Below are 14418 nucleotides of genomic sequence, written 5' to 3'. Positions count from 1 at the left end.
TTTTTTTCATGTAGGCAAGGATATTAGAATAAATCTATTATGTTTAGTACAAAAGGAGCCCACAACCAAACAACCCATATCAAGAAAAACCAACCATTGGGTTTAAGGGAAATTATTTTCATTTAAATGGAATGAAAGACCAGGCCTTCTGTCTCTGAGGAATGAGAATATAAAGTATAAACTTCTGAAACCTCTAAATCCCAGCAGAAATGCAGTCTTGCAGGAGAATGTGGGCAGCAACCAGACACCCTCGGAGGGAGACGGTTTGGTCTCGGCTCTTGGGCGCTCTCCCTCAGCGCTCTTTCCTGTCTTTGAAGCCTCCATGGAGGTGAACACCTGCCCAGGAACCAGAATCAGTTTATCCTGTACTGAAGGCAGATGCTTGGTCTCCTGTCACAGGACACCTGAGCGTTTATCTGTCCGAATACAGACTTTAGGCCAGCAGAATTTTTTCCAAGTGGGGGATGAGTGGCTGGGAGTCATATCCTGTCCCCCATCCCAGCCCAGCATCTGCAGGAGTCTCAACTCGTGGCCTGAACTTACTACCATAAGTGTCTTGTCAGGCTGTAGTTTAAAAACAAATTTTTTTTTAAAATTTTGGCCGCACTGTGTGGCATGTGGGATCTTAGTTCCCCGACCAGGGATCGAACCCACGCCCCCTGCATTTGAGGTGCAGACTCTTAACCAGCTGGACCACCGGGGAAGTCCCCCACGCTGTATTTTGAAGAGATTGGACCTCATCTAGTTTTAGTTGCAGCCTAAAGCTGGTGTGGCCAGAAAGCAAGAAGAAAATACAGTGAGGAAAAAAAAGACAAGAATTTTGCTTGTCCCAGACTGCGTCTGTGCTGTGTAGTACTTCGTCTGGACTCAGTCTCTGGGAGCCTAAACACATGGTTATAACTGCTGTAAGGTGTGGGGATCTCACTGCCCAGCAAATTCCCGAGTTCAAAACTACATGGAAAGGGCAAGAGGCAAGGATGTATTGCCTATCCACAGAAAAGTATTGCTGGGAGCATTTTTTTCCCGTTTTTAAACTCTTATTTTGAAATAATTTCAGGGTTTACAAAATACAAAAAAGTACTGTATATCCTTCACCCAGAGTCCCCAAATTTAACATCTGACATAGTCACAGCTATGGGAGTATTTTAGTACAACGATCAAAATCAGGAGATTAAGCTTGATACAGTACTAAGAGCTAATATTTAGACATTCAAACTTTGCCACTTGGCCCATTAATGTTCTTTTTCTGGTCCAAGATCCAATCAAGGATCTCACCTGGAATTTAATTTTCCTGTCCCCTTAGTTTCCTTTTATCTGCAATGTTTCCTCCATCTTTCTTTGTCTTTCATGACCTTGACGCTTCTGGAGAGTACAGGCCAATTATTTTGTGGAATATCCCTCAGTTTGGGTTTGCCTGATGGCTCCTTGTGATGAGATTCAGGTTGTGTATCTTTGGCACATGTATCAGAAATGTCCCATTATTGGTGAGGTGCACTTTGGTTGAGGTGGTGTCTCCTGGGCTCCTCCTTTATACAGTTTTCTTTTTTTATTGAGGCATAGCTGATGTACAATACTATATAAGTTTCAGGAATACAACATAGTGATTCACAATTTTAAAGGTTATATTCCATTTATAGTTATTGTAAAATATTGGCTATATTCCCTGTTGTACAAGGTATCCTTGTAGCTTATTTACTTTATACTTAGTAGTTTGTAGCTCTTAATCTCCTACCCCTATCGTGCCCCTCCCTGCTTCCCTCTCCCCGCTGGTAACCACTAGTTTGTTCTCTATATCTGGGAGTCTGTTTCTTTCTTGTTATACTCACTAGTTTGCTTTATTTGTTAGATTCCACATATAAGTGATATCATACAGTATTTGCCTTTGTCTGACTTATTTCACTTAGACCCTCTAGGTCCATCCATGTGGTTGCAAATGGCAAAATTTCATTCTTTTTATCTAGTTATTTTTTTCCCTTTGTAAACACTAAGTCTCTTATGAAGAGATACTTTGAGACTAAATATCCTGTTTCTCATCATACATTCACTTATTCCTTTTAGCATCCTTTGATGATTCTTACCTGAAGCAATTCTTACTGTGGTGTTTTTCCAAATGGTGGGTTTCTATCATTCCTTCTATATTTTTTAGTTGAAATTGTACAGTAAGGAAGCGCTTCCTTTTCTCTCATTTATTTATTTTAAAATTGTTCATATCAGTAAGGGCTCATGGATTCTTATTTTTTTCCTATGAGTTATCAATCCATTACTACCATCATTTATTTTCTTGTTCAAATTATCCCTGGGTTTGGCCATTAGGAGCCCCTTCAAAGAGGTTCCTGTGTCCTTTGTGACATGCCCCTATCATTCCTCGGGCACTTTCTTTGTTACTTTCTGACGTATCAAGATGTTCCAAGCTCATCTGGTTCTTTCCCTGCTCCAGCCCTTGAATCAGCTATTTCTTCAAGGAAGACTGTTCCTTTTCTTGAAGAATGGTGTTTAGAGTCTAAGATCTTGGAAATGGTTGTTCTCATTGCTGTTGAAGTGTCATTACTTCTAGGCCTCTCAGTGGGCAGAGCTAAGAAATATATATTATAGACACATTTGTTTCTATTAACATCTGTATATCTATTAAAAACCGCAAGTGCCTACTATCTCCAATTGCAATCCGAACCCATAGGGCTCCTTCTTACCTTCCTCCTTTCTCATTTGTAACTCACTTCTCTGACAATGAGAACTCTAGTCCTCGTATATTTACCTACCTGTTCAATCCTAGAATATACATAAACTAGTTTAACATCTTACCTTAAGTGCCTGGACTTAGTTACACAAGTGAGAAATTACACGTGAATTTTAAAATGTCATTTAAAAAATCCTCACTTTTCCTTCTCATAACATCACCCTTAGTAACTTCCTATAGTAATGCAAATTTTACCTTTTATTCTTCCAGAGACATCACAAGGCTGTCTTATTTCTTACTTAGGATTCCACATTTATTAGAGGCTTTCTTTTCAAGTAAATTTTACAGGAGGAGCGTTGGGAATGGAATAAAAAATATATTATCTTTTCTTTCTCTGATTTTACTTAGAGTATTTCAAACAGAACAAAAGAGGATTGTTAGCCAATCCATCTGTTTTCTTTCAATACAGTCACCTTGTCTTTTCATCTAGTTTAATTTTCAAATTGATAGAATAGGGAACCATCAGAGCTCTCAACATGCAAAGCACTGACTTCTGCCCAATTTCTGAAGAAGTTAGGATGATGAAGAACACGAAGGGTTTCTGGAGACCTGGAGATTTATTGAGATTATCCTGAGCAAGGATGCCATCCCCGTGTTAAAGAAAGACAGAATTGACAAATGCAGCATTCTCAGTATTTCTCTGTACTCTAATACCCTAAAATCGTTGGCCTGGCCCTTTAAGACAAGTTACAGAACAACATTGCTGCTACAGCAGTCATCACTGCAGAGGAGCTGAGATGCATGGAAATATTGTAAACGTAGTTTTTGCCATGAGAACATGGCCCACAGACCTCTACTCTGTGCCTCTACTTCATTTACGCATAGGATGCCAACAATAGATCAAAGTCGAGGCAGTTAACCCCTCATTTGCTTGCCGCCCAAATTCACCAAAATCCTACATTTGTTCAGTGCAAAGCTGATCATTTTCTTCAGGACCAGCTCTGGCTAAAATAAGAAAGAGCAAGAAAAAATTTTATAGAATATATGAGCCCAAGCCCTCATCTGTCCAAGATATTTGTACTATATTTCTAACAGTTAGCTCAAGTAAGTGAAAGTAATCAACCTTAATGGGTTAAAATCCCTACCAAAACAAAGATTGTTTCAGAAACAATTTAGCTGCATAACTGTTACAAGGTTGTACAGTAAAATTTCACAATAAGTTTTAAAATAAAGGAGTGGGAAAAGATATACTAGGAAAGCATAATAAAAATACAGCAGGGTGGGGACTTCCCTGGTGGTGCAGTGGATAAGACTCTGTGCTACCAGTGCAGGGGGCCCGGGTTCAATCCCTGGTCAGGGAATTAGATTCCACATGCATGCCAAAACTAAGAGTGCATATGCCAGAACTAAGGAGCCGGCCTGCCACAGCTAACACCCAGTGCAACCAAATAAATAAATAAATACTGAAAAAACAACAACAACAACAAAAAACAGCAGGGTGGCAAGAATATCACACAAAGTAAAATTAAGAACAAAAGGATCTAAATGGGGCAAGATGATATTAAAAATCATAAAAAATACAATAGACAAAACCTATAGTTATAAAACCTCATGCACTGATTAACATAGCTAAGATGTACATAAGGCAATAAAACTATTGGGAGGCTGATAATAATTTAATAGATCACAATATTAGTGGTAGATTTTAATATTACTTTTAATATTTTAAATTATTTTTTAAAAAGTAATATTTAAATTACTTTTAATACTAATACTTTTAGTATTAAAACAGATTGAGTAGTTTAAAGAAATTTATTTATTTATTTATTTTTGGCTGCATTGGATCTTCATTGCTGCGCGCAGGCTTTCTCTAGTTGCTGTGAGCGGGAGCTAGTCTTCGTTGCAGTGCACGGGCTTCTCATTGTGGTGGCTTCTCTTGTTGCGGAGCATGGGCTCTAGTAGCGCGGGCTTCAGTAGTTGTGGCACATGGGCTTCAGTAGTTGTGGCTCATGCGCTCTAGAGCACAGACTCAGTAGTTGTGGTGCACGGGCTTAGTCACTCCACGGCATGTGGGATCTTCCCAGACCAGGGCTCGAACCCGTGTCCTCTGCATTGGCAGGCGATTCTTAACCACTGCACTACCAGGGAAGTCCCCATAGAGGAATTTCTAAGAATAACGTGTCTGTCCTCTCTCTGTATCTTTCTCCCCTTGGAATGTCTGTTGAGTTTTCGAGAAAAGTCTGAGATTTCTTGGCTCTGCCCTTTCTGGTTTACATGTGCTTACTTGCGAGAGAGGCTCCTTTCTGGAATGCTTTCTTTCCATGTGGTATTGTATTTATCAGGGCAGCTGTGCCTCTGTGGAGGAGGTTTGCTGTTACTTGCCTTGACCCGGATGAGTTTATTTCCCAGGTGAAGAATTAGGAAGCCACCTGAATCCACAACATCTACGCCACCTTGTCCAATTAGTCTTGCCAATTAAGCTGGTGTTCTGATCTGCTGCAGTCTGATTCTTGTGTTCAGAAAAGGTTCCAGACTCAAGGTGGGGAACAGATAGGGTGTTATTCACTGGTACCCTAAGACCCCCACTAATGCTAATAAAAATTCTCGGTATACTAGGAACCAAAGGAAGCTTCCTTACATAGCAGAAACCAATAGCAACTATCGTATTAAATGGTGGATTAACAAAGGAATTCCTATAAAAGTCAGGAACAAGGCAAGAATGCCCCCCAATTATTGCCAGCATCCAACCTTGTTAGGAAGACTATAGTCAATGGGATGACACAAACATGATTATTTTCTAATGATATATTTTCATACATAGAAAATCCTAGAAAATCAGCTGGAAAAATATTGAAACCAATAAGTATGATCAGTAAAATGTAGAGAAAGTTATGTACAAAAGCCAATTGCTTTTCATCGTATTACAATTATCTGTTAGAAAATGTAATGGAAAAAAGATCCGTTCACACTAGGGATAAAACTATAAAATACCCAGAATATGCTTAAAAAGAAACGTGAAAAATCTCTTTGAAGACATCTACAAAACTTCTCTGGTGGAAATAAAAGGAAGAAATACCCTAAATCAATGGAGAGAGAACTAGCAGAGGTCAATGATAGCCTTATTCTAGTAGGACAATATTTACTGTATTTCTCATTAGTGAAACAGAAAGGCATATAAAAGCACTATAGGGTTCTTAAGGAAGTGACCAGAAAATATCATTAACATGGCATCAAAGTTCCATATTAAACAAGTTTCTGAGTTATTCAATACTATTCAATGTTTTTTATAGTTTTGGGGATTTGGATGAGGCCTGTGTCACACGTGGCCCCTTGACGACATTGTCAGTCTCCGGTGATCCTTCCTCAACCCTAAGTGGCAGGACAGACTCATCGTCACTGAGAGCCTGGCACAAAGCAGGAATCATCTGCTGCACGGATATTCTGCTGCTGGAAAATGGCCATGTAGAATTACGTGTGCAGCAAAAAGGGAGTTAACTAGGTTCAGCAAGCAGCATTTTCTCCCAAAGCTGAAGATTGGTTCCTCCCATGGAGTCAGAAAGCTGATTAAGCATCTGTCCTTTGAGATGCATCACCTTGTGTGAATCACCAACAGCTTTGAACAGCCCTGAACTGCTCTATAGAGCCTGTGCCAGTTTGATTTGAGACTCCAGAAAGATTCCAATAATACATTTACTCCTCATTTTGTGGGTCTCTGAGCTCTCAGACCATAATCTCTACTTACTAGATTATCTATTTTTGGTGATGAATGTTTTTTTCCCATCAGCAGTGAATGTGGGACTTCCCTGGTGGTGCAGTGGTTAAGAATCCGCCTGCCAATGTAGGGGACATGGGTTCGAGTCCTGGTCCGGGAAGATCCCACGTGCCGCAAAGCAACTAAGCCCGTGCGCCACAACTACTGAGCCTGTGCTCTAGAGCCCGTGAGCTACAACTACTGAAGCCCATGTGCCACAACTACTGAAGCCCACACGCCTAGAGCCCATACTCCTCAACAAGAGAAGCCACTGCAATAAGAAGCCCACGCACCGCAACGAAGCGTAGCCCCTGCTCACGGTAACTAGAGAAAGCCCGCGCACAGTAACGAAGACCCAACACAGCCATAAATAAATAAATTAAAAAAAAAAAAGTGAATGTACCAAGACCTACACTTCAAGCAAGCAGATTCCATGATATGTGAAGGTTCTGTGGAAACCAAAATATATGATTAATCAGGGGTTCCAAACACATTCCACTGGAGTCATTGTGACTCTGCTCTTCCTCTCACTCTCCACTGCAATCTCTAAGTCTATCCGGTAAGCCTTACCTTCAAGATCTATTCCGAGTTCCACTGCTTCTTCACTACTTCTGTCGCAGCCCAAACCACCATTATTTTTGCTTAGGTGACCACAGGAGTCTTCAGCTGATCTCCCTGCTTCCACCAGTGCCCCCCCTTTTTTAAAAAATGAAAGTCATAGCATGTTACTTCTTTGCTTTAAACCCTTCAGTGGCTTTTTCCTTTGCTCAGAGCAAAAGCCAAACCCATATAATGGTCCATAAATAGAATGACCGTACGATTTATCCTATAAACAGGGACATCTTTAGAATGAAAGGGGGAGGTATGACAGATTATCCCAGAACAATAGGCATAGACAGGGCTATCTCAGGCAAATGAGATGTATGGTCACCCTGTCTATAAAGCCTTGCATGATCTGTCCACCCCCTGCATCCTATCAGCCCTCATCACCCACCAGTATCACCCTCTTTCTCTGCTCTGCCCAAAGAGGCCTCCTTGCTGTTCTTTGAACATGCTAAGCGTGCTCCCACCTCAGGACCTTTTGCACTTGCTCTTCCCTCTAAATGGAATGTTCTTCTCCCAGATAAGTGCATGTCTTATCCTTTCCTCTCTTGTGGACTCAGCTCAAATATCCCCTTATTAGGGAGACCGTCTTTGACCATCCCGTAAATTACAGCACTCTCAGCACCTCTCCCACTTCCCCAGTTCTCCTTATCCCCCTCACCCTGCTGACTTTTTCTTCTACTTTCCTTATCACCATCTGTCATGTTAGATATTTATCTTTTATTGTTTATGGTCTGTTTTCTCCCGCAAGAATGTAAGCTCTGTGAGAACGGGGACTTTAATTTGCTCATGATTATATCTCCAGCCTCCAGAACTCTGCCCAGCATGTAGGGAGTACTGTGAATATCTATTGAAGGAATGAGTGAGTGGCTGAAGTGAAGAGACATGTGGAAATCATGGTGTTCCCTGGGGGATAGCGCGAAGTATTTGTGTTTAATCCCATCATGTGAAGTAGGAATAATTTGTCAGCAGAAAATATGGCCGTATGATCTTCGTAACATAAAATCATAACCACAAAAGTCCACAAGCAACATCAACAAAAATGAAACCCAGCAAACTATTGAACTACGAAAGATGGGCTATTTCCAGGTTTTTACGTTCATATTTGCTTGCATCTTGTTAATTGATTTTGTCCTTTTACTCCTGCAAGTGCTGAAGTTCTTATAAGAGATACGTTGGAGAAAAACATATGATTTTGCACATTTTCTCCCTTAGCTTGACTGTTTCTAAGGAAAGAAAGCCACTGGTCACAGATGGTCATGGAACACCCTGGAGTGTTCTGCTGACTTGGGGCTTAGGAACTGGTGTAATAAATCACAATGAGTTCAACATAAATCGCCCTTGGAGAGCTTCCACATCCTTGCTAATACTGAGATCTGTATAAAATATCAGTCAATTTAATAAAGGAAAATTGGGATCTCATTTGTTATAATTTTGTTATAATTATCATTTTAATTAAATTACTTACTAGGGAGATTGAATATTTTTTCCATACATGTTTAATATTTATGTTTTTTCTTCTGTGGATTTCTATTAATCTCTTATGTCGATTTAGTTATTGTGATAGTCTTTTTATTCTTGAATTGTTTGAGCTCTCTCTGTATGTAAGACCTCTTATGTTGTCAATGGTCATTTGCCTTGCACTTTGGTTTCTGGTTGCTTTTTGCTACATAGAAGATGGGTACATAAGTAATTTCCTGTATAATATTTTGCCTTTGATTTTATATTTATAAAACTTTCTACACCTATGTGTATGTGGAGGGTTAGGGGAAAGGAGCTGTATGTGCGTTAGTGTGTGTATGTGTATCTTTGTTCCTCTTGTTGTCATCAAGTGAGGCAAAAGTCCTGTGGGTAACAGTTTATTACATACACACCACCCTGTGTCTGTCAGTCAGTCAGTCAGGGAGTAAATCACACTGGCTTTCTTTGTGTATGTCAGATTGGTGTGAAACGAATGCTGTGGGCCAGCAGGTGTCCTGCTGTGGCAGCCCTAGTCTTCTGTGCGGGGAGACAGTCTCAGAAACAGGAATGATGGGGTTCATCATTGTATGCTTTTCTGCCTTTCTTGTCCTTTCCCTTTATCCTTCCATTTTTCCATTCCAATTTCCTCTCCTTTGTAAGTTGCTGAACAAGTTTATAAGAACGAGTATTGATTTGTCTTAAGAAAAGGCAACTACAAATTACTCTGGAAGTTTCCCAAAGGCAGGACTATATTTTATTCATTTTTGAATCCTCAAAACCCAGAACACAATACATACACTCTACATTTGAATTAGGTGGCATAATTTCAAACTTGAAGCAAATGAGGAATTTCTTTGAGCATAGTAACAAGTATACACATGAAGTCATTGACCCAATTTTAATCAAAGTTGAGAGCGTTGAGTCAGACACAAAACAAAAGTAGAAAATAAACGGTAGAACAGTAACAGAGGGAAGTTTTGGAGTCTCTTTCTCTAAAATAAATAAAAGAAAATGGCTCTGTTGGAGAGCTTCTGCTTTTCTTATTGGTCTTTAGATGGGGCCTAGACCAGCTCCTTCTATAGGGTTCTCCTGGATTTCTGATGCTGTCAAATTTGGCAGGAAAAACTGAGTGAGGCAAGATGCATTACTAGTGGGCATTCAGTCTTTGCAGCGTCCTGTCCTTTTTCTGTCGGAGCATGTGGCCTCCATCTGGGAGCCTGGCCCTGCTGCTGTCCTTCCCCTGGCAATGACCTTGACATAGACAGCAGAGATGGAAGGTTCTAGTACTTATATCAAATCCATTTTTGCTGATGACCCTGCCTTCCTTTGTCCCAAGTCTGGTGACTGACATTTGCCCTGTTTTCTTTTTCTCTGCATCACTATCATGTAAATCCAGGGGTTCTGCAATCTCTTTAAAATCTGGACTCTGATTGGATTGAACTCCATAGGAGTCCTGAACTCCATCTTCTTCTCCATTCAAGGTTTGGGTCTATGCTTCCTGCTGCACTGCTTATCTAATGACTGTCTGCGGGGAGTCAGGACCCCCCCACCCCCGCCCCCGGCGTGTCTGGGGAAAGGATCCCCTGCCTCATGTCAATCACAGGCAGCCTCAACACCAAGCACGCTGCCTGCTATGTTCTCTCTACCACACCAAGCTGTTTCCCCACACCTGCAGCAATTTCCCCTCCATCCCTCAGGGACCAGGTCCAGGCTGGTTGTGGCCCCTTCCAAACTGCTCCGTGTGACCATGGCTAAGTGGATTGACTCAGCTATATTCCAGGATGCTGCAATGGTAAACAAACTAAAGGAGCATGACATCAGCAAACTCAAACTCCTGACTGAGAGGTTTCACAGTCTATAATGAGCAAGATGGTTGCCTTTGGCTTTTACACTGAGCTCTTACCATTTGCCACCATCTTAAATACCACTCCTATCTTCTCCATTTCTGCATCAAAATCTGTTCCTCTTTCACTGCAGGTCTTCTAAAGAACAGCTCAGCAGAGTGAAAGGATAAGCAATTTAGAATGTGTAAAGGACACCAGTTTCCTGGAGAGGCAGGGGGAGATAGATCATACAGGCTGGCTTCTGCAGCTGTGGAATCTCAACGTAAGATTTATCTCCTAGGCTGGATGAAGCCGGCTCTGTTTACCTGTGTATCTGCCCCTTCAGCACTTGCAAACAACACACTTCAGTTATTGTAAGAAGAAAAGGAACTTATTGGTAGACTATGGGGTAACTCACAGAGTTAACAGCGAGGATGGAGAATCCGGCAAGCGCCAAGGGAAGTTGGGTGGTTAGCGCAGGCTAGAACACAACACAACAGGTACAGACTGGTGAGGGTGCTTCTTCCAGCACTACTGCTTGCATGAGTGCCCCTGGACCCTGAATGGTGCCACCGGGATGAATTCTAAATTGTCGCTGCCCCTAGGAGTCATTGCTCTAGACTCAAATTATTAGGCAAGAGTCAATCATGGCTGTATTTTGGTTGTAACCTCATATCCTTGCTGCTTTCCATGAAGGCTCACACAAAGGCAGAACTTGAGAAGGGGGTTCAGATGCTGGATGGTCAAAAATAAGGCAAATCCTTATTTCTCTTTTGACAACTTCCTTGAGAATACACATCATATATCAATAGAGGTTCCCAAGAGCATTGCTGATATTCGTCTAATTGGAAGACTAGCTCCCAATGGCCAAGAGGCAGGAAGTTGAAATGGAACGACCTGGCATCTGCCTCACACTCACACTCTTGGGCTTAGTGTCTGTCCTCCCCTGGATGGTTGACCCCATGAGGTCAGGGTCCCTGACTGTCTCGGTGGCATTACCTACCCAGTGCCTCTCAGAGGGTATTATAGGTTGAACTGTGTCCCTCTCAAATTCATATGTTGAAGTCCTAACCCATGTGAGTGTCACCTTATTTGGAAATAAGGTCATTGCAGCTGAATTAGTTAAGATGAGGTCATAGTGGAGTAGAGCGGGCCCCCTAATCTGACTTGTGTCCTTATAAAAAGGGGAAATTTGGACACAGATCCACATACAGGGAGAAACGCCTTGTGAAGAGTGGAGTTATGCCACCACGGCTAAGGAGTTACCAGAACCTCGGAGAGAGGCTGGAAACAGATCCTTCCCTAGCGCCTTCAGAGGGAGCGTGGCCCTGCCTTGACCTCAGACTTGCAGCCTTCAGAACTATGAGACAATAAATTTCTGTTGTCTAAACCACGTAGTTTGTGGTACTTTGATATGGCAACTCTAGGAAACTAACATGAAGGGCCTGGCATAGAAAATGACAAACATTTGTTTGAAAGAAAGTATAAAGAATTGTCCTGTCCCTTACTAGCTGTGAGATCTTGATGAATGAATTTTATTCCATGATACGAGATGGAAGAAATGTCTCACTCATTTTATTTCTTTAAATCAAATGTATTCTGCTCCCAATCCCACTGGGTTGGTAGTAAGTTTAATGTTACAATGGGTTCCCTTCTGCCCCATATCCCAGGCCATTGGGAAGGTCCTTGAGGTCTTATATCATCCAATACCTTTGGAGAGGACTTTTGTTCCTTGAGCACGTGAAGAACCCAGTTTGCACCCGCTGGGCTTCTCACTGAGGCTGGTACCCTGGCCTCCCCAAGAACACCTCACAAGCAAGCTCCTATGAGCCTTGCCCTCCCTCCGTGGTGTAGCAAGTTTCAGCTGATTCTCACAACTCTTGAGACCAGGTGTTCATCTCTCCTCGATGCCTCTCCCCCCAAATCCTCTTCCTTTTTCAAGTTTGAGGAATAAAATCTCTCTCCTTAACTCTCACAGCTTCTTCCCTTCTCTTTCCAAGGCACTCACCTTTCTCCTCACCCCGTGCCCTCCAGAGACATCTCACTAGCTTTGGCTTTCTGAAATCCAAACCAGCAAGTTATGCTTGACCTTGGCAACACAAGCCCTTCTTGAGGCCAGTGAATGCAATGGTTGGACTACCATCTTCATTGGGAACAACAAAGTTCACTGTGAATGAAACACAAATTAATATATGTGGTAGATTGTGTTATTGTTCACAATGATTTACTCTCTCTTTCTACAAAAGGGTTAGACACCCCACCCACTGCTATGTGACTTACCATGCTCCCTTGTGAAAAATATGTATTCCCTGCCCCCAGTGATGTCAGGCTTAGCTTTGGCCAATGGGAGATGAGCAGACAGGACATGATGATGTCTGAGCACTGTTTCCACTAGCCCCCTTACTTCTTCCCTTTGCTATGAAAATAGTATATTCCATACACAGGCGTATCTCAGAGATATCACAGATTTAGTTCCAGACCACTGCAATAAAGTGAATATTGCAATAAAGTGAGTCACACGAATTTTGGGGTTTCCCAGTGCATATAAAAGTTATGTTTACATTATACTGTAATTTATTAGTGTGCAATAGCATTATGTCTAAAAAATATATATACCTTAATGAAAAATACCTTCTGATAAAAAATGCTAACCATCATCTGAAACTTCAGTGAATATTTTTGCTGGTGGAGGGTTTGAAATATTGCAAGAATTACCAAAATGTGACAGAGACACAAAGTAAGCAAATGCTGTTGGAAAATGGCACCAATAGACTTCCTTGACACAAGGTTGCCACAAATCTTCAATTTGTAAAAAATGCAGTATCTATGAAATGCAATAAAGCAAGAATGATAAAACAAGGAATGCCCTAGAACTTTCAGCCTTGATTCTTGTGGAACAGACCCACAGCCAACTTGCAGTTTGTGCAGAGCCATAGTCTGGTGCTAACCCACAGGCAATGTGTAACACAAATGAGAAATAAATCTTTGTTATTGTAATCTACCAAGATTTGGGGCCTAGGGTTGTTTGTAATCACAGGATTATCTAGCAAAATCTTACTAGTAAAATATCTAAATAATTATTCTTCCACATTGGGAAAGATTACTTCCCTTCTCTGAGCCTCAGTCTCATTACGTAGAGTTGATTGGCTGGACCAGGTGATATCTTCGGTTCTTTCCAGTTCTAATCTTCTAGGATTCTCAATCAATATGAGGGCTTCCCTGGTGGTGCAGTGGTTGAGAATCCGTCTGTCAATGCATGGGACACGGGTTCAAGCCCTGGTCCGGGAAGATCCCACGTGCCTTGGAACAACTAAGCCTGTGCGCCACAACTACTGAGCCTGCCCCCTAGAGCCCGTGAGCCACAACTACTGAGCCCACGTGCTGCAGCTACTGAAGCCTGCGAGCCTAGAGTCCATGCTCTGCAACAAGAGAAGCCACTGCAATGAGAAGCCTGTGCACCGCAACAAAGAGTAGCCCCCGCACGCCGCAACTAGAGAAAGCCCGCGTGCAGCAATGAAGACCCAATGCAGCCAAAAATAAATAAATAAATAAATAAATAAATAAGACCAGCTTCCTTCTGCATCCTAGGTCCACAGGGCTCATCCCTGAGGCATCTGCTAACCTCTTGCCCTCTCCTCCCCACTACAACCTTCATTCTAACCCAGAGGTATATGACCAAGCAGGTAGCCAGCATTGCAGCGTAGAAAGAACTAAGGCTTTGGAAACACGCAGACTCGGTTCTAATCCCAGTAACTAATTACTATCTGTTTGACTGTAAGTAAGAGTTAAGTTTACCTAACCTCTCTGAGCTTTCATTTTCCCATCTGTAAAATGGGAATAATGAGAGGATTGTGATGATGAAATAAGATAATATGTGTAAAGTTTCTAATACAGAACTTGTCACATATTAGGTATGTAATAAATGTTAATTCCCTTCTTCCTTTAAGGGTTTTCTTCACCTGAGAGGATTTGCAACACGTCCTAAGATAAAAGGAAGAAATTCTGAAAATTCATTTCACATATCAGCTGTAGGTAGAGGAGGTGATGTTAGGAATTCTTGAATCCCATACATTAAACACATGGAGGGATGTGGCCTCTATCTCTTC

The 14418-nt window shown here is 41.7% G+C and overlaps 1 long non-coding RNA gene across 2 annotated transcripts in view; it reads left to right on the top strand.

The window, feature by feature from the left end:
- Positions 1 to 14418, top strand: part of LOC309651748 — an 80134-nt gene that overhangs the window by 38746 nt on the left and 26970 nt on the right. The gene's annotated exons all lie outside the window — the stretch shown is intronic.

The sequence above is a fragment of the Balaenoptera physalus genome (assembly GCF_965194825.1).
Source record: "Balaenoptera physalus genome assembly, chromosome: 21".
In the NCBI taxonomy this organism is placed as follows: domain Eukaryota; kingdom Metazoa; phylum Chordata; class Mammalia; order Artiodactyla; family Balaenopteridae; genus Balaenoptera; species Balaenoptera physalus.
This window is presented reverse-complemented; position numbering and strand designations above follow the sequence as displayed.